The sequence below is a fragment of the Panthera onca genome, chromosome C1 (assembly GCF_046562875.1).
Source record: "Panthera onca isolate mPanOnc1 chromosome C1, mPanOnc1 haplotype 2, whole genome shotgun sequence".
Taxonomy (NCBI): domain Eukaryota; kingdom Metazoa; phylum Chordata; class Mammalia; order Carnivora; family Felidae; genus Panthera; species Panthera onca.
Window position 1 is genome coordinate 174,818,156 of NC_138346.1, and position 25,778 is coordinate 174,843,933.

General features: G+C 37.8%; 1 protein-coding gene across 3 annotated transcripts in view; it reads left to right on the forward strand.

The window, feature by feature from the left end:
* Positions 1 to 25,778, forward strand: part of DAB1 (DAB adaptor protein 1) — a 1,137,940-nt gene that overhangs the window by 502,808 nt on the left and 609,354 nt on the right. For all 3 annotated transcript variants that reach the window (XM_078451862.2, XM_078451864.2, XM_078451865.2), the window contains one exon: positions 22,524 to 22,597. The gene's annotated coding sequence lies outside the window, so the exon portion shown is untranslated. The remainder of the gene's footprint in view (positions 1 to 22,523; positions 22,598 to 25,778) is intronic.

The window sequence follows — 25,778 nt, forward strand, 5'->3', positions numbered from 1 at the left end:
GAGCATGAGCTTTGAAGAATTTGAATCTTGACCCTGTTATTTACTTTTGGAGTCCCCAAGGGGGAGGGCACATAAATAGCAACGCTCTTCTCTGCTGAGTTCTGAGCTTAAGTGTGTATGTGTGTGTGTGTGTGTGTGTGTGTGTGTGTGTGTGTGAAATAGGTGATGGGATTAAGGAGTACACTTGTGATGAGCACTCAGTGTTGTATGGAAGTATTGAATCACTATATTATACACCTGAAACTAATATTATACTACATGCTAACTATAATTGGAATAAAAACTAAAATAAGGAATATATATGGAGGCCAAAATATCATCCATATTAATGGTCAAAGACAGGTTGTAGGATGTGGCTTTATTCTACTAGTCAAGCAGACCCCCTGGTGGAATCCCAGAATTAGGTTGACCTCTGGACCAGGTATGGCATGGTGGAACAGTAGAGAACTCATGTCTTCTGCAAGACAGATGACTCCTAAAAGAGGAGGAAGAAAGTGGGGATGAGCAGAGCATGACTAGTTACACTTCAACTACTTACCTATTAGGTAGGATATCTCACCTCTCTGGGAATAGATTAAGTCAAGAAGCTAGAAGAAACACTAGTGAAGCTCCCAAAGAAAACTCAAAGTAAGGGAAAAGAGTTTTGTTTCGTTTTGTTTTGTTTTGTTTTGTTTTTTATAACTCTTACTAGTTGTGACATTTGAGTCAGTCACTCAGCCTCTCTGGTCACCAATTTGCTCATCTATAAAATGCAGATGATAGTATCTCACAATATCTCTTCTTGGGTCTTTTACAACTGCTAGAAATTAGGAGATGTGCTAGACTGGTAATGGGGAATAGTTCTTCAAATGTCTTCTATAAAATGCTCATAAATACTTGAGATAGAATTACTTACAAGTTTATAGAAACCAGATGGTTTTAAACACATCCCCCACCCCCAAAACACACATAATTTGAAAAATCTTCTTGGCTGTTTCTTTCCAAACACTTGCCCACTCAACAAGCATTTCCTCAACAATCCTGTAGGGTTGTTCTTGTTCCTAACAGTAAATGTCTGAAGCCACCCTTTTCTAGCAAAAGCAAAAGCTACCCAGTTAATGTCTCTCTCTGAAGGTTTCTCTTTTAACTCTTTTGTAACTATTGCCATTGAGGGTTTGAGTGGCTTTGTAGAATGGAAAATACCCAAATCAAAATAGTCATTTTCAGAAAAGTGAGCCTTCCATTTTCCTAGTGAAATACTAATTATTCTATGACCCAGAGAGTCCAAGGTTGAGGCTTCTTAGATAAGAAATTACTTTTTTCACATCTAAAAGATATTTAAAAGTAGAAATGCTTTAAATGAAAGTATTAAATTATACAATTACATGTGTAGACTGTGCCATTGAGGGAGTTATTTTCATGCTGTAGGCTGAATCCAGCATAAAAATATTTACTGCTCTGAAATGTCAATATAAAATAATCAGAATCTAAAATTAAATATTTACTGTATAATCAGCCTGCATTCATCCATCTACAATGTTCCATGAAAAACACTGATTACACTGAATTTGACCACCTGGATTTTCCTAATATTTTCAGGCTTAAGAAAAAAACTGCCAAAGTCTCACTCACAGGCATTTTCAAACAACTTTTCAAGGGAAGTCTTTTGGAACAGGGAATTATGCAATGATGACTTAAGGAAGTTCCAGATAACACACGCACACACACACACACACACACATACACACACACAAACACACACACACATACACACACACACACACCAGAAGATGAACCTCTCTGCTGATCTTCCTTCATCACATATCTTAGGTTCAGTTGCATTTCAGCAAGTCAATAAATCTTCACAGATATTCACCAATTCTGTGATAAAACTGTGCCATGCAGTAGGGATAAAAACGTGGTCCGGAGCACCTGGGTGGCTCAGTTGGTTGAGCTTCCGACTTTGGCTCAGGTCATGATCTCACACTCCATGAATTCAAGCCCCACATCGGGCTCTGTGCTGACAGCTCAGAGCCTGGAGCCTGCTTTGGATTGTGTCTCCCTCTGTCTCTGCCCTTCCCCTATTCATGCTCTGTCTCTCTGTTTCTCAAAAATAAATAAATGTTTAAAAAAAATTTTTTTAAATGTGGTCTGTGTTCTTGGGGCACTCAGCATCAAATGTGAGAGACAGATTGCTAAGTAGCCAGTTATAATGCACTGTGATAAATCCTACATTAAGCATAAGCCCAGTGGCATCAGGTAAAAAGGGTCCTGAAGAGAATCATCAAACCTACTCTATTATTTCAGAATGAAGCCAAAGGCAATATTATTTACTTTATGAATGTCCATGCAATTGGAAGAACCAAACTCAATTTTAACTCATTGTCAAGACCACATTTTCAACACTCATTCTGAAGATTAACATGGAATCTGTCAATTTAGTGATGTGGATTGAAATTGACTCTAGGGGACAATCTTCTGAAAGTGCCAGAAAGGTCAAAACATGACCCAAAAAGTCCTAGACTAGGCAGGAAGTAGGGGTTTAATTTGTTTGATCTTAGGTTAAAGATAAGTGCTTTCTGGAGCACCTGGGGTGGCTCAGTTGAATGTCTGACTCTTGATTTTGGCTCAGGTCATGATCTCATGGTTTATGAGTTGAGCCCCACATTGGGCTCTGAATTGACACTGTGGAGCCTGCTTGGGATTCGGTCTCTCCTTCTCTCTCTGCCCCTCCCCCACTCACTTTCTCTTTCTCTCTCTCTCTCCCTCCCTACCTCTCTCAAAATAAATATATTTTTTTAACTAAGCATTTTGTCCTAGCTACTGTTTTACTATCTGAAAATAAGCTGGACCTGTTGATCTCTTAGGTTCTTTCTACCTCTGAATACATATGATAACTACAAATCATTCCCGTTAAAAAAAAAAAAAAATTAAAACATCCTAGAGGTGCCTCATCAGGGAATGACATTAGCCTAATTCAAGTTACAAATTTCCTTTGCTTATTCAATAATTGATGAGACTACATAACACTTGGGTGTCCATCAGAACTGGGTTTGAGTCCAAGCTTTGTCACTTTCCTGGTTATGAAGCCATGAGCAATTTATTTAATTTTTCTGGGCCTTTTTTATGTAAAATGAGGAAGTTAAAGCTTATCTGAGATGGGACTTATGGGATTAAATAAGATAATGAATGTAAGAGCTTAACTAGTGCCTCACACAAAAAAGGCTTTCAATTAACAGAATCATTTTTAATTTTTTTTTTTAATGTTTATTTTATTTCTGAGGGGGAGAGAGAGAGCATGAGCAGGGGAGAGGCAGAGAGAGAGGGGGACACAGAATTGGAAGAAGGCTTCAGGCTCTGAGCAGTCAGCACAGAGCCTGACGCAGGGCTCAAACTCACAAACTATGGGATAACAGCTGAGCCAAAGTCAGACACTTAACCGACTGAGCCGCCTAAGGACCCCCAACAGTATTATTTTTAATGAGTTTAGCTGTGGAGTTCACACTGTCCACAGTGCTGAAGAAAAACCTTGTCCCTGCTTATACTCTGGAAAGAAAGATGTGTGAAATCATCATGCCTAGTACAGAAGAAAGATATATAAGAGAGGCATGAACAAAGTATATCACAGAACAAGAAGAGTGATATTGACTTAGAGCTTGAGAGAGGGGTAGAATCTAGAAAAGGCTACACAGAAGAAGTAATATGTCAACTGGATCTATACATGAGATCAGCAAGGCAGCCTGGGGTCATTTTGTGAAAAGTCACATGAAGGAATTTGAACTTCCAATAAGTGAGAACCCATCAAAAGTTGATTTACCGCATATTCATTTTTAATTATTTTGACTTCAGATTTCTTTACTCAGTCTGAATCCATAGTATTCTGTTGCTCCATTCATCTAAATCAGGAGTGGACAAACAGCTTGAAGACCAAATCTGGTATGTGGCTCAAGCTTAGAGTGCTTTTAATGTTTTTTAAATTATTTTTTTTTAATTTTAACTCTAATATAGTTAACATACAGTGTTATATTAGGTTCAGGTGGATAATATAGTGATTCAACAATTCTGTACTCAGTGCTCATCATGCTAAGCGTGCTCTTTAATCCCTAACACTGATTTCACCCATCCCCCACACACCTCCCCTCTGGAAACCGTCAGTTTGTTCTCTAAGGTTAACAGTCTTTTTCTTGGTTTGCCTCTCTCTCCTTTTCCTTTGTATGTTAGCTTTGTTTCTTAAATTCCACATATGCATGAAATCATGTGGGATTTGTCTTTCTCTGACTGACTTATTTCACTTAGCATTATGGTAGTAGTAGTTCCATCCATGTCATTGCAAATGGCAAGATTTCATCCTTTTTATAGTTGAATAATATTCCATTGTGTGTGTATGTGTGTGTGTACATACATACCACATCTATCTCTCTCTCTATATATATATACATAGGTGTATATTTATCCATTCATCTATCTATGGACACTTGGGCTGCTTCCATAATTTGGCTATTGTAAATAAAACTGCCATCAACAGGGTGCATATATTTTTTTGAGTCAGTGTTTCTGTATTCTTTGGGTAAATACCCAGTAGTGTGATTATTAGCTTGTAGGATACTTCTATTTTTAACTTTTTGAAGAAACACCGTACTGTTTTCTACAGTGGCTGTACCAGTTTGCATTCCCACCAACAGTGCACAAGGGCTCCTTTTTGTCTACAACCTCTCTAACACCTGTTATTTCTTGTGTTTATTTTAGCCATTCTGACAGCTATAAGGTGATGTTGCATTATAGTTTTGATTTGCATTTCCCTGATGATGAGTGATGTTGAGCATTTTTTCATCTGTCTTTTGGTCATCTGTATGTCTTCTTTGGAGGAATATCTGTTCATGTCTTCTGCCCATTTTTAATTGCATTATTTCTTTTTTGGGTATTGAGTTGTATCAGTTCTTTCTATATTTTTGGGTACTCACCTTTTATCAGATATGTCATTTTCAAATATCCTCCTTCACTCAGTAGGTTGCTTTTTAGTTTTGTTGATTGTTTCCTTCACTGTGCAGAAGCATTTTATTATGATGTAGTCCCAGTAGTTTATTTTTGCTTTTATTTCCCTTGCCTTAGGAAGCATATCTAGAAAACTGTTGCTACAGTCAAAGTCAGAGAAATTCCTGCCTGTGTTCTTTTCTAGGATTTAATGGTTTCAGGTCTCACATTTAAGTCTTTAATCCATTTTGAGTTTATTTTTGTGTATGGTATAAGAATGGTCCAGTTTCATTCTTTTGCATACAGCTGTCCAGTTTTCCCAGAACCGTTTGTTGAAGAGACTGCCTTTTTCCCATTGCATATTCTTGCCTCTTTTGTGAAAAATTAATTGATTATAGGGGTGCCTGAGTGGATCAGTCACTTGGGCATCTGACTTCGACTCAGGTCATGGTATCACGGTTTGTGAGCTCGAGCCCCACGTTGGGCTCTGTGTTGGCAGCTCAGAGCCTGGAGCCTGCTTCGGATTCTGTGTGTCCCTGCTCACACTCTGTCTCTATCAAAAATAAATAAACATGAAAAGATTTTTTTTTCATTACTTGACTATATAATTGTGGGGTTTGTTTTTTGGGCTTTCTATCCTGCTCTGTTGATCTACGTGTCTATTTTTATGCCAGGACCATCCTGTTTTGATTCCTACAGGTTTGTAGTGTAAGTTGAAATTTAAAATTGTGATACCTTTAGTTTTGTTTTTCTTTTTCAAGATTATTTTGGCTATTCAGGGCCCTTTGTGGTCCTGTACAAATTTTAGTATTTTTGGTCTAGTTCTATGAAAAATGCTTGGGTAGGAATCGCATTAAATGTGTAGAATCACTTTTGGTAGTATGGTCATTTTAGTAATATTTGTTCTTCCAATCCATAAGCTTGGAATATCTTTCTATTTGTTTGTGTTGTGGTTTTAACACTTTTAAATGGTTAATGTGAGTAACTACATAATATGCTTGATTTTGCCCCTTGGCCAAAAAGCATAAAATATTATCTGACCCTTTAATAAAATTTTTGCTGACCACTGGCCTAAATGACTAATATTAAACACATAATGGGTTTTTTTTTTGTCAAAAGGCCACAATGTCTATAAACTTTATAAATATTTTCTTTGTGCCTCACATGTGTCTAGAATTATCTTTCTTCCTGAAAACATTCTTTCATACCCAGCCTATCTTTTGCATTGTACAACAGGTTCAGGATTCAGTGATGAGCTTTGCTTTCCTGTATCCTTTGCCTTCTTAGCTATACTTTATATTTTCTCTTGGATCTTATGATAATTAAACAATGGGAGTTTTATGCCGTTCTACCTTTTCTTTATCTTTCCAGAAGATACCCAATAGTTCTACTGGTACTGGTACTTCTGTTTTCTTGGACTGAAAATAAGAATTTCGCTCTTTTCTAAGTGACCTATGTTGCAATTTTGTGTGGGATCCACATTAGCTGGACTATAGGTGATTGACCCATACATATGCAAAAGAGACATCAAACAATGGTGACTTAAAGTAGAGTGTATTTCTCTATCTCATATAATAGTCCTGGAGTAGTTGGCTACAGCTGGGATGGGGGCTCTGCTCCATAAGGGTTTGCAGGGATCTGGGCCCTTTCTGTATTGTTTCCCATTCTTAAACAGGTTTCCCTTTTATGAGTGGTGTGAGATGACTCACTACCACATTATATTCCAAACACTTGAATCAAAGATGAGGAGAACATATTACCTCCCTTGCAATATTGTTGTAAAATGATAGATATGTAATGCACCTGAGCAAATGCTACAGCTACCTGTTATTACTAATAAATAGGTAATTGCAAAGGTTCTGATGAAGTGCCAGTTATTTAAACCTGTGCTGAAGAAAAATAATTTCAGTGGAGTTGAATAGTGAATTAAATTTAAAGTTGCATTTTTGATCTTCTCCTTTGTTCTGGGAATATGATGGCTATTATAATGAGTGTACTAGTATTGGTTACATTTGAGAGGAATTTTATTGTTTTTTGTTATGAGCCAAAGATTGTCTAAAGGACTTCAATTCTAGTAAATTCTGAATTCATGCATAACTCAGCAGCAAATTCTTCGAATCCCTGTACCTTTTTTCAGACTTTTGCCTGTAGCCAAATCCTATTAGATGTATTTCCATGTCATGTTGTGCTTAAATAATGTGGCAGGACAGAGCCTTGACTTAGAAAATGACACCCTTCCTCCGAGGAGGCTTCTATCACAATCATCTCATACAGAAATCATATCTTGTATTCTGCCTCTGTGGAAATGGGCGATGTTGTTAAAAATTTATTTTTGTTGCAAGAAAATCTGATTCTTGGTTTATTGTGTCAAACAGCTGCTAGTATATAGTCTGGGCAGCTGTCCAGCTGTGAGGTTCACATAAATTAATTTAACCCTTGGGTATATTGTGAGGCCAATTAGAATAGTGCCCCCCCACCAGGTGCAGCAGGAAATTAAGAACACTTTTCATCAGGGAGATCCAGATGATTTGATGACGCCCAAAGTTCTATATGGAGTATTTTCCAAATATCAAGGCAAATAATCATGTAAGATATGTTTATGACAGCTTGAATCCATATTCATATGTAAATATACACACATACATATATATATATGCATACATATATATATATATATATATATATATATATATACATATATAAACAAATGGTGTGAAGGAAAATCATAATACTTAGGCACATATCACTTTACAGAATGTAATGTATATTTTCAGGAATAATCCAAGGTATTTGAATAAAATTGCATTGAATTCTGCCAATCAAAAATACTCCCTTTTCTTTCTTCTCATCTCCTTTCTTAGAACTAATTCTACTGAGACAGTGTTGGATTGGCTAAGTGTTATGCTTTTACTCCTTTAAAAGCAAAAATATAAAATAAAATTATGTGGACCTTTAATGTGCCTCCTGTGGTCCTTGGTCCCTGGCTTGAGAAACACTGAATTAAAGGTTCAGCACTGTCATCCCTATAGGTAATTACTAGAATAGTCACAAAAGCTGGCTTAGAAATCTCATAGCTTTGCCCATTTGCAAAGTATTCAACCATATGATTTATAATATGCATATGTCAATGTTTAGAATTATAATAGTATAAAAGGAAAATTGTAAATTATCATATAGAGTTCTCAAACACCAAATAATAGGGCCATAACACTCTCCAGGGATCTTCACACATGGAGTTTTGAGAAGCACTGAATCAAATCCAATTTTGAAACTGCTTATTTTAAGGTTAAATGGACCCTTTCTAGGATCTACAGATTCTCCTCTTAAGTCTTACATGCCATTTCACTTGATACAGGTTTATTAAGAGGCAATATCATATGATGGTTCAGAGCCTGGGCTTTGGGGTCAGTTTGAAAGGCTCAAGTCCGAGTGTGGCCCTGTCCTTTGCTTTGGGAATGTTTGGCCACCATGTCTCCTGTCAACTTTCCCTCTCAGTATTTATTTAATCTATTTATAATTCTCTTTTAGAGCCTATCTCAACACACATGTCAAAATGAAACCTTTCCTCAATGCACAGATAAGAACTGGTCCCTGTTTTATATACTGGTACTCTCTGTGTAATAATAGCAACAGAAACAGGTGTTCCTGGATGACTCAGTTGGTTAAGCTTCTGACTTTCGATTTAGGTTCAGGTCATGGCCTCACAGTTCATGGGATCGACTCCTATATCATCGGGCTGCACACTGACAACGTGGGCCTGCTTGGGATCTCTCTCTCTCTCTCTCTCTCTCTCTCTCTCTCTCTACGTCACTCTGGCCCTCCCCTGCTCGCATGTGTAGCACTCTCTCTTTCTCAAAGTAAATTAATAAAACTTTAGAAAAATAATAATAACAGCAACAAGAATACAATAATGGCAAGCAATACTGAGCAGCTATAATGTACCAGGCACTATATACGATGTGCTTTACCTGCGTTGCCTCATTTAAACCTCACAACACCTCTGGGAGGTAGGTGTATCATTATTGTCCTCTTACAGATGAAGAAACTAGATAAAATAAAAAGTATACTAAAAATATAATGCAAGCCACATGTAATTTTGAATTGTCTAGTACCCACATTCAAAGAGTATAAAGAAGGTTGCCTGGGTGGCTCAGTCAGTTGACTGTCCAACTCTTGATTTCGGCTCAGGTCATGATCCCAGGGTTATGAGATTGAGCCCCAGGTTAGGATTTTCTCTCTCTCTACTTCTGCCCCTCTCTTCTGCTTACACACACACTCTGTCTAAAAAAAGTTTTAAAATTTAAAAAAAATAAAAACAAAATAAAACGAATATTTTAAGAAGTAAAAATAGTTTAAGCAATATCTTATGCAGTGCAGTGGTTAAAGTGAAATGCCCTATGGACGTGGTAAAGTTGAGTTTAGTGGAAAATTATTTCACACTGCTTCCATTTTAAAATTTTAATCAAAGTGAAAATTTCAACATTCAGTTCCTGAGTCACACTAGCCATATTGCAACTGCTCAATAATCTCACTTTGCTAGTGGCTACCACGTTGATAGTGTAAGCCTAGGTTCTGAGTAACTTGCCATAGGTCTTTTACTCAGTAAAAGACTCACTCAGTAAATATTTACCACGTGCCTATTACACGACAGGTGCAGTTCTAATCTCTAGAGACATAGTAGTAAAAAAAAAAAAAAATAGACAAAGTCACTGCTCCCATGAAGCTATCGTTACAGTGGGATGAGAGAGACAATAAACAAATAATTAACTAAAAAATGCTTTCAGGTCGTATTAAGTAGCATGAAGGAGAATAAAGCAGGTGGAGAAATGGCAGTAGACAGAGCTGTTGTGTATAGCTTGTTGGGCTCTACACCGCCCAACTCCAAGGGACACCATTCACATTGTTTGTGATGTGAATGCCACTCCCTGGACTAGTGCAGAACAGTAGCCCTGGGACTTTGGGCCGAAATCTTATGTATATTAATCAGGAAAGGTGCTCCCATAATGGAAGGTCATTTTAGCAAAGATAGGAAGGCAATGAGGGAACAAGCCATCTAGAAGTACTTTTCAGAGAGAATAGCCAGTGCAAAAAGCCCCACGGCAGGAAGAATGCCAAGCATGTTGGAAGGAAGCAGTGTAGAACGTATTAAACAGGGGGACACATAGTAGGAGATGCAGTCACAGCAGTAGCCAGAAGCTGGATCACTATAGGAGTTTGGCGTCCATGATTAGTACTTTGACTTTTATACTGAGTAAGATGGGAAACAATGACTCGATCTCCATCTCTCTTGCTCTCAATCAATCAAATCAAATCAATCAAATTTTTCTTTTTCTTTCTTCTCTTTTCTTCTCTTTTTATTTTCTTTTTGAAGAATTGGCCTGGCTACTTCGTTGCCAACAGACTGAAGGGGGAGGTTAAGTTTCCGGAAGCCAGTAACCACACTATTGTAGTAATCTGGGTGAAAGATGATGATGGTTCAGATTAGAGTCACAGCAGGGGACATGGTGAAAGCTGGATTCAGAGTGACCAAGCAGGGAGAGTATTTGAAGTGGGAGCTTGAAGGGTAGAACTGGGATCATAACCTAGGGAGCCTTATTCCAGAACCCACACTTTGCACTTTTGTGTGGTGGGCTTTCCCCCACTAGAACCTAAGACAGAAAAGAGGTCATGGTTTGTCCTGTTCACAGTTCTGCCCTGCTGTCCTGCTGGTGTTGAGCCTTCAGTATGCATTTAATGAACAAATGAGCGCTTAATGTATAAATCAGGAAACTGAGTCCCAAGGAGATTGGCAATGAATTAGTGATAAGTAGGATTGGAATTCATATGTACTGGTTGCACAAATATTTGCTAAGTCTTACAGACCAGCCTGCATATCCCTCCCAGTTTCTGTTGTCCAGCAAATACCATCGAAGCCAAGGCCCATTTCTTGTGAAACCCAGTGACCAGGTCGAACTTTGTTGTTCCTTTACACATGGCACCAATCTGTTCCACAAGTTAGTTGAAGGAGAACGACAATGAGCCGCATTATGCCTGCCTGCTTTGACATTCTATTCTAATGCCTTTCTGTTCATTATGGTCACCCTCCTCCTTTTTTTCCCTAAGCTCACATTTAAAAGATAAAGAAATATAATTTATCTTCCTATTTCCTTGCATGGTTTTCTGCAGCTGAACATGCTCCCCATAAAATTGATTTAAGATTCCTACCAGACTTTAAATTGATTGCAAACTGCCTTTAACTTCTATTGCTTTGTTTTTCCTCCAGCAACTTTCTTAACTTAGTTAAATGGGCAGATACTCCTCTAGCCACTGCTGCTTCGAAGGCTAGCTTCTCTAGACTTTCCTAAGGGCGCAAGAAGATCAAAAACTTTTCTATTTTTGTTTCATAGAGAGGGTTTTCCACATTATAAAACTAACCCATACTCATTGAAGGAAGTTTGAAACATACACACATATACACACCCACACAAAAGAAAAAAAAGGAAGAAAATATCCAACTGTGTAACCCCAAGGTAGTACCTTTAAAACATTTTGGTGGGGGTGCCTGGCTGGCTCGGTCGGTTAAGCATCCAGCTTCGGCTCGGGTCATGATCTCACGGTCCGTGAGTTCGAGCCCCGCATCGGGCTCTGTGCTGACAGCTCAGAGCCTGGAGCCTGTTTCAGATTCTGTGTCTCCCTCTCTCTCTGCCCCTCCCCTGTTCCTGCTCTGTCTCTCTCTGTCTCAAAAATAAATAAACGTTAAAAAAAATGACTTTTTGGTGTATTTTCTTGCCATCTATTTGCGTATGTGAATGAATGAGTGAGTGTGTGTGTGTGTGTGTATGTGTACACACACTACATACTTGTTGTGAATCATGCTTTTTCGCTTAACAAGCCATACACATTTTACTGTCTAGAATCTTACATATTGTTTTAATAGCCATACATTATTTAGTAATGAAAACGTTGCTATATCCCACTGATAGGCATCTTTCCACTTATCCTTTCACAAATAATGCCACACTGAACATTTTTGTTTATAATATAGATTCTGTATTTAGAGTGATTTCTAAATCATCCCCCAAGGCAAAATCACTTCTTAATTCCCAAAAGTAAGATCATTTAGTCAAATATAGCATTAAATTATACCATTTTAAACTTCTACCTAAACTGTATGCAAATATCTACCTCCCTACTAACACTAATTATTTAATAGTTGTCTTTTGGTCTCTTTTTATTTCAACTGTGCTCATTTAATAGGTTTAAAAGCCACCAAATTTTATTTATTTGCATGTGTTTGATTGATTCTAAACTTGAATATTTCCACATACCTGCCTATTCATTATATTAATTATTTTCTTCATGCCTTTTTTATTTATTAGAATATCAAAATATTCTTCTTATCAATTTGCTTAACTTTTTAAAAATTTTTTAATGTTTATTTATTTTTTAGAGACAGAGAGAGAGAGAGCACAAGCAGGGGAGGGGGAGAGAGAGAGGGAGACACAGAATCTGAAGCAGGTTCCAAGTTCTGAGGTGTCAGCACAGAGCCTGATGTGGGGCTCGAACCCACAAACTGTGAGATCATGACGTGAGCCAAAATCAGATGCTTAATTGACTGAGCCACCCAGGCACCCCTGCTTAACTTTTATAGAATAAACATATTGCATTTGTCAAAATTTCTATTCAAATTAGTTTACCAGAATGCTGTTTGTGTGTCCATGTTTTTTATGGCATGATTTTAATATACATTTGGGAGGATCAGTAGTTTCTAAATTAAAAATAATTATGGGAGTAATTTTAGGAAATACAAATAAACACGAAGAAGAAAAAAATTCCCCCACATGTTTATGATAACCACTCATAATATTTGGGGCATTTTCTTTCATCTTTTTGTTACACACTTAAGTACTTTCTACAAAAGTAGTCTCATCTTCTACATTCTGCTGCCTTTTTTTTCCACTTAAAATGTTAGGAACTTATTTTAATGGCATAAATATTCTTCTTCATTATCATTTTAATGGCTTCATAATATGCATAGATCAAAATTTATTTATTCAGACCACTGTTGTCAAACCTCTTTATTTCTAATATTTCACCGTTATAAAGATGCGTGGACATCTTTATGGCCAAATCTTTGGACATATCCATAATTATTTATTTAGGATGAATTTCTAAAAGTGGGTCATAGGTTTAACCAAATTTTAAGGCTTTGTTATATATTGCTAAATTGCTCTTCAAACCTGTGTCTTAAGTTTATGGTATAGGATTTATTTTGCCTTATAGTTGTAAATGTTTGCATAGTACTTGAAATAATTTAAAAGGAGCAATTTACCTAGCTCTGCATATATTTGGAAGGAAAGACAAATATATCTACAATATGCCAGGAGCCCAAATTTCCAGAGTCTATAGTTCACAATGTATAAATCTTAGAGTTAGTTGAATACATTATGTATGGCTTCTTTCTTATATATATTAGAGAAAAATTGGTTTTAAAAACTCAACATTTTACTTTGTCTACATCAACTTGTCTTTGTTCTCACAAAGCCATATTTTCTAGATCAACTAAAGATGTGGAGGCAGTGACTCAGGGGCCTAATAATAGACCTACCAAATGCTTACATTTGGTACAAATGCTTACAAATGCTACATGTACGAAGCCCTGGCTGACATTCATTCTTTCATTTGATCTCAGAATAGCTTCATTTTGGGGAAGGGGATACTGAGCTTCAGAATGGTTGAGGGGCTTCTAATTCACACAGAAGTTGCAGAACGATATCTATTTCACTCCAGAGGAGTATAGTTTTCACTAGTCTATGTTGCCTCTTCTTGGACTCTAAGACTTCGTGGATTTTACTTTCTCCCCACCCCCATCCTATCAACTTACACTTGCATTTACATTTATATTAAAAATTGACCTTTGAGAATTGCACACAAGTTCTGGTTTCAGCCTTTGCTCTCTCTCAGTTCTTGTTTATTTTAATTAGCCATTTAAACTTGTACATAGCACCCCAACAAAGGAGATTTTCATATTAATGAGGATTAATCACATGCATACTATAAAATAATATAAATTAACCCCAGCAATGGTTACTTATATATTCTGAGATGTGTCTTAATATGCCTTCTATTCAACATTGAATAATGGGTTGTGGTTTTTAAAAACCATACGGTAGAAAATTTGGGGAGGGAAAGATATTCAACACTCATTACCACAGATAATTTAAAATGTATAATCAACAAAGTAGGGTATCATACAGTGTAGTGAGATCAGAAAAAAAATGAGTCATAAATGTTCAAGTTATTGACGTTTAGTAGAAAAGTTGATGATCTGAGGTCATACAACCTTTGCATTTCATCTTGGCCTCTTACTAATGTGGGACTTTGGACAAGCCCTTTCTTATCTCTGAGAGTCTATTTATATATCTTTAAGATCTAATGATATTTTCTTCAAATACTTAAGAGGGTTGAATTCAATATCCAACAGGTACTCTAAATTGCAAAGTTATGTTACAGTATTAGCAGAGGGAGAGCAGAATTTGGAATGTCACTATAATGGTCAAGAATGAGCACAGACCCACCACCCATGGTATCTCTGAGGAGTCCTGTGACCTGCCAGGCAATGAACAAACTGGCCTGGGGTCCCAATAAGAGACAAGGGAGTCGAACACAGTTTGGCAGAAAGTTTTCATCTAGGGAGTAGGAAACCTCATTTTGGTGTTTTCTGTGTGGATTTGGCCACATTTTATTCTCTGAGCTTGTTTCTTGGGGTTGGTGTGTGACTGTCCTTAGCATAGTTTTGTTTGTTTGTTTGTTTGTTTGTTTTGGCATATAATAGGCCCTCAGTGAATGCAAACTCTGTCCCTGGCTCTCTTTATTTATAAAGTAAATGTTGGGTTAAATGTTATCTAAGTTCCTTTCAAATCCACATTTTTTTAAATTTTTTTTTTAACGTTTATTTATTTTTGAGACAGAGAGAGACAGAGCATGAACGGGGGAGGGGCAGAGAGAGAGGGAGACACAGAATCGGAAGCAGGCTCCAGGCTCTGAGCCATCAGCCCAGAGCCCAACACAGGGCTCGAACTCATGGACCGTGAGATCGTGACCTGAGTTGAAGTCAGATGCTTAACCGACTGAGCCACCCAGGCGCCCCTCCAAATCCACATTTTAATGGATTCTTAGATTTCATTTCATTTTCATTATGCATTGTTGATTGACTAAGTTCATAATAATCCTGGTCTGGTTTCATTTGGTTCCCATAATCTTAAAATGTCATAGCTGGAAGAAACCTCAGGAACCACCCAATCCGCTTATTTTACTGATGAGTAATTGAGCTCATTAGTAGGAGCAGTGGGGAAATTGACTTGATCAAGGTCACCCTGTAGGTAGTGACAGGGTAGAGAACACCGTCCATGTTTTCTGACCCATCCCAAGACTCACCACCCACCCCTTCCCCAACCTCCAGCTGCTGCTGATACGTTCCAGCCCGCAAAGCAGCACAATTTGCTTCTCTTGTGTTAACATTATTCTAGCATGTAATGTCTGTGTTTAAGGCAATGACCTGAGAAATACTTTTATTTCCAGTGATGCACTTATTTTGCAGGGTTTATTAATTTTATTTATGTATTTGATCTCTCCAATGAAATAATAAACTAATTAGTGGGACAATTTACTGGTGTGTTCCTCCAAGGATGTTTTACAGCCTCAGTGCAAGCTTGTCTAACTGTGGTATCAGCAGATCCACTTTTGCCCTGCTGCCCTTAATTTTAGCCATCAACACACATGGCAGTCAGCTCCGTGCTGGGTACTTGTGCCTCCAGGGGCATCTGGAGATATCAGGTCTTAGGGCAAAGGAACTTTTGCTTGGGAGCCTCCCCAGAATTTATTCAAGAGACAGGCTGCTTCATCAGGCTGAAAGGGGTGGGAGTTGGCCTCCCAGAGAATTGAGCCAGTGTATTACCTGAACTTCCCAGAATGTGAAGGTTAGAGAATGAGGAAAAGCAATGTATACAGAAGTGTTGAAAGTCACAGATGAAAAAGCCCATAGTCCATTAAGACCAAGAGCAAAGCAAGGAGCGTGATGAGAAGATTGATATGGACAGTAGCCGCAGGAACATTGCAAGATGCAGGAGCAAGGGTGAGAGATGCCAGATGACCCAGAGTCATTGGAACAAATAGCACAGTAGTACTGAAGTTTTCATTTGGTTTGATTTGGTTTGGTTTGTTTTTTTTTAACTGGCTTTAATATGAACTACATGGACTTCCTTCTCAGACAGCCCCCATCTGTGCTCTCTTAACAGCCAATACTTTCTCATCTGAGAATTATTCATAGTCTCATGCCATTATTTGCTTGCCTGTCCCCATTTAACTGTGAGCACCATTATATCACCAGGGCCTAGAACCATGCCTAGAATATAACATAGCTCAATAAGCATTTGTTGAATGAAAGAAGGAAAGGGTGGATGGATGGGTAGATGGATAGATGGATAAATGAAGAAGTGAATCAGTCTGTCAAAGCTACTGGAGGGTCAAAGACTTGTGACCTATATGATATTCATGTGCCGTCTTTGATGTACCAAGCAGAACCCAACGAGAGATATTTTTTGCCAATTATTTATATTTATTATAGAATTACTCACCCATAGCAAAGAAGTATCCAATATAAAAGTGTTTAATCTATCTTGACTAAACCTTCCTTCTTATTAATGTTTAATTACACCACACACAGAAACATATTCATTTGGAGTAGAGGTCAAAGGTCACAGTACCCTAAACCTTTAGGGGGTAACTCTGCCGGCCCACTAGTTGCCCCGTGGGTATGGATGCTGACACTGTCGTGGCTGCCACTAAACTGTCACTGTGGGTTGCATCTAGCATGAGGGTTCTTGTCCGAACAACTTCCAGACCTCTAGCCAGAGACTGGCTGGAACATTAGGAGGAGGAAGGTGGGGTGGGGGGTCCTGCAGTGGGAGCTATGCAAGCTCAGAATCCTCTCACTCCGTAGTAGGAACCCCTTTACTGAGATTGGCTCCCTTAGGGATGTTACCTTTGTTATGATTGGCTGCATGCAAATTAGGAAACCCGCTGTGTTCATCGCAGATATAGTGTATTCCCATCTAGGCTACCCCTGTCCAACTGGCTGTAGAGTTTTGGGAGGCTGTGCAAATGAAGTAGCCCTAACTTGTTGATGCTGTTTACACGTGGCGGGACATAAGCAGTCCTCATGTGTTGGCGATGATAAAGTGCTAGGGCCAGATCTGGGACTTGTGGTCCTAATTTATGTATTTACCTTCTGTATGCTCAGAGCGCCTGGGATTCTAGATAGGGATTCTAGATTCCAGGCAGATACCAGGAATTGGGCATGTCTTTGAGATCTTTGGTGAATACATAGAATTATTTGTAAAACAATTTAATTATAAGGCCTGCCATTTGTTCCGTGACTACCACATAGCAGACACAATACCAAGGTCTTTCAATATAGTACTTAGTGATCACAATTCTGCAATTAGGTATTCTTATCCCATTTTAAAGTGAGGAGACTGAAATTCAGAAGGGTGAAATAACTTGTCCAGTTTCACACAGGGCCCATTGTGTTGATAAGAAAACATACTAAGTTTCATAAGGAGTAGCAATGATAACTGCCAAAGATGGAAAAACTGGCAAAAAAAAAAAAAAATCCTTGAAAAAGCAACTCTCCATTGGCTCTTTTACTCCAAGAACTAAGGAAGGTAGCAAAAATGATGCATATTATATTTTAGCTGTAATATACCTACAGACAACTTGCAAAGCACTGGTGTTTTTCTGGAAGCTGTGTTTGGGGGCTCTGGGCTTATTCCCACATCTCCAAAAGCAGAGTCTGTCCCAGGCTTCCATACTGTCCAGCTGACAAATCATAGTCTCATTGGATTCTGTGTCGTTCGTCAAGGACCAGACAGCATGCATGTGTGCCCACATCTCTCCTTCTAGATGACTAAAATAGACTCTCCTATGTAGTCACGACCTGGCAAGGAAAGGCTGCAATTTTATACGCCGTCCCTCATGGGTAGAGGTTCTTCACCAAAAGTTGTAAACTCTCAATAGATTCCAAGCATGAGCATTGTTTATTTTTTCTGCAAACTCTAGGTCTGGTGTATATTGAAAAGGAGTGTTTTTTTCATTGTTGTTGTCTCATTAGATTTTTCAGTTTATTGTATCAGGCGTTAACACCTGGATGATAATCTGCTGAATGATCTTCCCCTATGTCATGTTTCTTCATGGCACTTATCATCTGGCATACTTTGTATTTATTGCTTTGTTTAATTTGGTGTCTGTCTCCATCCCCTGGAATGTAAGCTCATGAGGGCAGAAATATTCATTTAATGTGTTCTTGAATCTCCAGTGATCAAAGCAGTATTTGGCACAACTGTGGTCTCAGCAAATATTTATGAATAATAACAATGGAAGGGTAGATGTAGGTATATATGGATAGATGGACAGATGGGTAGGCCCTGTCAACTGTGAAAATTTAGGGTGAAATTATAGTAATCAAGGTAAAACAGGTTTGCACAGGACTATGAAACTAGACCAACAGAATAAAATCTAGAGCCCAAAATAGACTTTACTGACTGAAAACTTTGTACATGATAAATATATCACTATAAATCAATGCAGAAATCATAGACTAAGATATAAATGGTACAAGGAGGATGCATAAATATACAGAAAATGTACTGAATCCTAACCTGACACCATGTAAAGAATATCAATTCCAAGTAAATTAAATGCAAGAGGCATAGCTTTAAAAACTTTAGAACGAATTATAGGACAACGTCTTTATGACGCAGGGGTAGGAAAGGATGTAATGAATAAAATAAGAAAGCACCTACCTTAAAAGAAGTACTAATAGATTGCCTTACATTAACATTTTAAACATTGTATATGTTTGTTTTTTTTTAAAAAACAAAAAGACACGCTTTGGATCAGGAGAAATGGTTGGAACATACGTAACTGCAAGAGGGTTGAATCCCCAGCATGCAGATTAGTATAGAACGTAATTATAACATATCCAGAGGTACCACTACATATTTTGATTAAATATTATCATTTTACCGTTTTGCTGTTTCTTTCCATGGCTTATGCCCACACCAAATTTAGGACTTTGCTAAATGTCATTTTCCAGGTAAGGTCTTCCCTAACTACCTTTTTTGAACTTGAGGTCTCACCTTAGCGCCTTCATTACCCCCTCTGCTTCTGCTTTCGTCATGACACCTATGATCATATGACACACTAGACATTTCTGCTTTCCTATATGTTTAGTGTATGTTGTTTCCTCCCTGGAACACCTCAATAGAAAAAAAAAAAGGGGGGCATATGTTAAAGTAGCCAAAAAACCATTACAAAAATATAAAATAAAAATAACAAGAGAATGTTCAATGTCACCAGTAATCAGAGAAGTGCATGCTAATAATAGAAGATATTTTATATCCATCTTTTTGGAAAACTTTTAAAGTCTGGCAATACCAAATGTTGGCAGTGCTATGAACTCAGGCTAGATTCGTATGCATTACTACTGCCACACTGGAGAGCCATGTGTTACATCTAATAACTTTGAAGATGCATACACCATAGAGAAATCTCATACACGTGTGTCGAAGGAGTTTAACTGCAGCATTACTCCTGTTAGCTCAGTTTGGAAACAGCCCAAATGTTCACCAATATGAATGATTAAGTCAATCTAAATACCTAATAAAATATTACCTAAATATTAAAATGAATGAATGTAAGCCAATTCTATCAAAGTGGCAAAATCTTTAAAACATATTGAAGAAAATAAGCTTCAGATGGATGCCTACTGAGGGATATCATTTAAACGAAATTTTAAAACATGCAAAACACTGCTATATGTTTTTTATGGAGGCAAAGCATGTATTAGAAGCAAAAAAGCATGCATGGAAATTTAGGAGTATAGTTATTTTTGTGGAAATGGGAAGGAGTTCATGGGATAATTTGTTTATATTTATAATGTTTATTTTTAAAAGAAAATGTTTAAAGCGAATATGACAGGGTGGTAATATCTGACCAGGCTGAGTGGCAGTACATAAGTTTTGGTTATAATTATGTCTGTGCTCAACTTCATGCTTGAAATATTTAATAAGAAAAGAAATAGGAGGGTACTTAAGTGTGACTGACAAGGAATAAAGTTTAAGCCATAGCATATCAAATAATATGGTGTGACATGGCAAAATTGTAAACTGAATTTTGTTATTAGACAAAGACTATATACAAACCCAGATTCAATGCCTTCTTTTCATAGCAGTTCATGAGATTAGGCTTTGGAACCTGACATTCTAGGTTCAAGTCTTGACTCATACTTAATAACTGTTTAAAATTAGGCATCAGTTTTCTCACCTATAAAGTGGAAAAATGAGATAAAATAGAAATTATTTTAAAAAGAGAGAAACTCAACAAAGCCAAGAGTTGATTCTTCAAAAGGATCAACAAAACTTACAAACTTTTAGCTAGAATGATTAAGAAAAAAAGAGAAGACACAAATTACTAAAATGAGAAACGAAAGAGGGGACATTACTACCAACATTACAGAAATAAAAAGGATTATAAAGTGGAAAAATAGTGCCTCCTCATAACAAATATTCTGAGGATGAAATGAAATCCTATTTGTGCAGTGTTCAACACATGTCATGGCACGTAATGAAACCGAAGATCAGTATTGATGTAAACAGGCATAAGCTTGAAGTCAATTTTGAATGCCATGCTTTCTCTCATTTTATTTGTTTTCTCCATTAACCCTACCAAGTTGGTGTTATTATTATCCCATTTTATATGTAAGAAAACTGAGCCTGAGAAAGGTCAAATAACTTGCCCAAGATTTTCCGTCTCTTAAAAAGAGAGATGAGATTCAAACCAGATCTATCTCCAGAAAAACATAACTGTAACTTAATGTCCTGGCTATATTTCACTAGTTTTATGAGTAAACTAAATTGAATTCATTTACAATAAAACATTATATAATCTATCCCTTAGCTTTATATTTTTCTTTGAGTAGGAAGTCAACCAGCCATTGCTGATTAAAACTAGTAACAAGTGTCTACTTAGTGTATGTGTATATAAGTTCACACATGTAAAATAACTGAGTTGCCATAATGGGCTGTTGTTACTAGATAAATATTCCTGCCTTAAGCAGATTCTTGGGCTTGGAATATATTGGAAGATCAGTAGGCTGTGGTATTCTATTATGTTGAGTTTTTCTCTCTTTTTTTTTAACCATGGGCTCTTCTTTTATTTTTTTTTATTTATTTATTTATTTATTTATTTATTTATTTATTTATTATTTATGTTTCACTGTCTTACCAGAAAAATTGTTATCTCTCTGCTTTCCATCTTCTTCCATCCTCTGTGAATCCAAATGGAACTTAACTTTTATTGTCACTGATTATTTTGAATGAACATGTTTCTTAATGTAATTTTTGTCAGGTCAATTCCATTTCTTATGTCTTTTATTCATTCATACATTCATGCATGCATGCATGCAGCACACATTGAGTGGTGACTATGAACTTGCTTCTGGATTAGGTTCCTGGGAAGTAAGGGTTAATAAGTCTGTAGAGAGAGGCAGAGGTGGAAATGGACAATCCCCGAGCAGTTTTATCTACTGGATGGAATTGGTACTACGGAGCATGGGGTCCCCCATTTTGATGGCGGCGGGGGGGGGGGGGGGGGGGGGCGCGGGTGTAGAGAAGTGACACAGAAATGGTGATGTTGCCCCTGAAACTCCTATTTGTATGTTTATTTACCATCTAGAAAATAATGCACGATTGTAGAAAACTTGGTAAGCATAAAGACAAGAGAAAAATAACCTATGATCGTGCTACAATGAGCCACTGTTAGCAGCTGATATATTTTTTAAGACCAACTTGTCCATGGATGAGCTCAAATTTTTAAGTAATTTTATTATATTCTACATATTTTCTCATATCCTGAAAATTTTTTTAAATTATTTTTATATGTGCGTTAATATTCTTAATATGTTAATATGTACAAACACTAACACTCATTTTATCATTCCTGTAACAGTTGTCTCTTTCTTACAAATAACATTGTGATGATAATCTCTGTGCATATTGTTTCCTTGAGAAGGAATCCTGAAGGCGAATTACAGATTAAAGTGTATGATCACTTTTAAGACTTTTGACATTTTCTCCAGTGCCCTCTTCTTTACTGATATCAAGGCAAGAGCTCATGCCTTTAAGAGAGTCAGATGAATTAGAAGTTGGAGAAATTCTTTAATAATTCCTACACATGTGTAGATATGCACATGAATGTGTACACACACATTTTAGGCACATACACATGTATCCTGACTCCCTCCTACCTGGGGGGCATTGTGTAACACCTCTTGCCTAGTACTTAAAATGGGCTGATTTGTTGATTTTGTTGTTGGTGGTGGTGGTGGTGTTTTTGTTTTAGCCACCTCTGTATTTCCAGTGCCTGGTATATGGTAGGAATTTAGGAAATGTTTCTTGAATGAAAGAGAGGAAAGAAAAATAAGGCCATTAAATAATTATTTACTTTCTTAAACATCTTATTTTATTTGTTTTCAGCCTTCGGCAAGACATGGTGGTAAACCCTGGCTCTAAATCTTCATGATTGAGGGACTCTTTGACACAACACAAAGGTAAATATTTGAGGCTGGTTGACTCACGGGTATGAGGAAAATCTTCCTCTCTGGGAAAATGGCTCATAAGTGTCTCTGAGTCCTCTTCAAGTGTGGCTTTGTGCTTTGTGTTCCTCCTTAAAACATCCTGGAGGGTTCATGGAGCCTTTGGGAATTGGAGCTTAGGGTCACTTTTCTCTGGTCTATTTTGTGTTTGTGCTTAGAGAAAGGGAATAGTGATTCCCTTTCTTCTCTTCTTTAACTATCTAGGAAGTGTCATTAGGAGTTTTAAGTTTTCCTGCCTGGGTTTTAGCCTCTCCCAGTAGGTGGTCTCAAAATGGTTTGCTTTTATTTTTATTTTTTTTCAATATATGAAGTTTATTGTCAAATTGGTTTCCATACAACACCCAGTGCTCATCCCAAAAGGTGCCCTCCTCAATACCCATCAAGTGGTTTGCTTTTAAACACAACTATGTTAGCTCTCCTCAAATGCCCTCTGTTTCAATATATTTACCAACAGAAGGAACCATTTTCAATTGTTGAAACTAAAGTCAAACCATATGTAAGATAAATGTTTCTACATTGAAAACAGACTCGGAGATTTACGAGCTTAAGGAGCAAGTACTATTATTTTGAGGTCCTAAACTTTTAAATGATGGCAACACTGAAATCTGTACTTCATACGGGGAGCCAAGAAGACACAATTGAAAATGCCTATTCTTTTGACAAATTAGAAGCATTCATTGCAGTATCTATTTCTTGTTTACCAGGGATAATGCTGAATGAATCACAGACTGGTAGATGGATGTCCCTTCTGAACACTTTTAATTAGCACTGCCTATTAGGATGAACAGAGTGTTGCTTTCCTGCCATAGATTACCCCCAACCCCCCTTAAATGAAATAGAAATCTTATTCTCCACAAGGTAATATTCATCTCTTCCCCAACCAGACAGGCATAGAAAATTAAACAATGGTCCGTTAAAAAGCCCAGATAATGTATTTATCATTTCCAGTTTATGTGAGTTTGCAAGGCAAATAGGAGTAGGAGCTATTCGTTATGGGACCTTGGGGAACAACAGCGGGACTGGGGAGGGAGCTGAGAGGCTGGAGGATCTGAGACTTGTAAAAATTCATTAAAAATATGAGGTACTATTGGAGATAGAGGAAATTAATTACTCTCAGGGACTCAAATGTCACTCCTCATTTAAGTGACCTGGCAAGGAGGCTGAGAAACTTGTTCTGTGAGGGTTTCTGTAGTGGAGAAGGCTGGGAGCTGGGATTCCTCAGCTGTCAATTTTTGCATTTCCTTGGTGACTTATTGACATGTTAACCTGGCTTGTGCCCTAGCCTCCTCTAATGAGTAGAGTTAAATGAGAAATGGGGGTTTGGAGGTGGGGGAAGCACTCTCCCCTGTAGCTGGCCAGGTTATTCAGACCAGCTCCCCAAGCATGTAAGCAACTTCAGACCTGGGGGAAGCCTGTGATTTACCACAATGGAGAGAAGAGACTGATCATTTGCAGCTGGACTGAGTTTGGTCTTTTATTATTGCTTTTCCATCCACAAAGCTATTCTCTGAGGGGGAGTGAATTTGGAAAGACAAATTAAGGTTTTCTACCTAAGGAGGACGGGGGGAGCAGTAGCTTCTGAAAACAGTCATCTTTTCTAGATTGCCTGTCCAATAAATCTTTCTAATGCATTCTGCCTATAGACAGAGGTTGAAAATATATAGATATGTGATGACTTAAAAGTTTAAAATCAGTAAACCCCCAGAATAATGGAGTAGAAGCTTTCTCAGATGTGTGCCTTACCTAGACTGGGAATGCAAGGTTTTATTCTTGAACTCTGCCATTAATCAACTGAGATGTTGCACAAGCCATCACAGTGCTCCAAGCCTCTGTTGTATTATTTATAAAATGGGAACAATAATATCTATCTTATGTGATTATTAAGGACAATGTGCCCAAAAGATCTTTGAATGGTAGAAATATACAGGTATGTATAACACCTATTGATACATTTTGTCTTGAAAGTCCTGATTTTTAAAAATTAAGGCTGCTCAGTGGTCTGTGTTCCTCTGTGGGTCAAAGTTAAAGGGCTCTGAAGTATTTTCTTGGCTTGTTCAATTAGGAAGGGTGAATCAACAAGCCAAAGAAGGAAGCACTGCTTTTGGGAAAAAGTATGCCCGGGTGTTAAAAAAAAAAAAATGTGAAGCATAGCTTTGGAGGAAGTTGGAGCCCTGGAAGTTCACCTCTGGGAGCAGTCCTAAGAGCTTGTCTTCAATTCAAGAAAGTCCTGTCCTTTTGAAGCAGAGACAAATCGTGCATTGAGGGTGGCAGAAGAGATATTTGAAGATTATTCACCTATTCCTAGAAAGAGATGATGATGAGATAAACTTGGGCAGGGTCAGTGGGGACAGAGGACAGAGAACTTTGAAAGGCCTTGGAAAGGAAGGAATTCTAGGCTTTCACATAGTCATGGTGGTGTGCACTTTGTGGAGGGTGCAATGCAGTGACTAAGCCACAGAGCATCCCCAAGGTACTTGTAATGTTATTAATAGAAATGTGAGAAAATGCAGGATACAGTCCTTCTGCTCAAGTTGCTCAGAGAAGTCAGCAATTATCATACAGACCAGACAGCAATAAGCCCAGAAGAGCAATGCTGGAGACAGCACTGAGAGGGAGGTGCCTCAAAAGATGAGCAACACTTCGCTGGGTGAGAAGGGGTTTGAGGCTGGGCATTGCACAAAACAGCTGCTCCCAGCCACACGGAACCATAGCTGCTCAGCCACATATTACAGATGCTGGTTTGAGAGATGTGCACTTGACCTGTTACATTTCCTCAGCAACCAGGTTTTGTTGGTGCAACGCCAGCTTGCACTCAGTGATTTTCCAAGGCTTCTGTGCTGTTGGTGTCTCCTGAAAGTAGACTTGAAGGACCGTCTGCCTGTTCTCATCAGCCAACCCTATAGTGACCCACCCTAAGCATGCAGAGAAGGCATCCCTGGGAACCCAATTCTGAATAGTTGCTAAAACCACTGCCCCCATTCCTTGGGTTCTTTTGGAGCTTTTAGGCCACTTACCTTTAAAAATTGCCTGAAAGCCATCTGTTGACATAACTGAGCCGTTGGCTCTTTATTTCTTGCGTTAACTAGATGTGTCCATTTAAATTCATTTATAGCCATGGTGTCATCATGGTGAGATA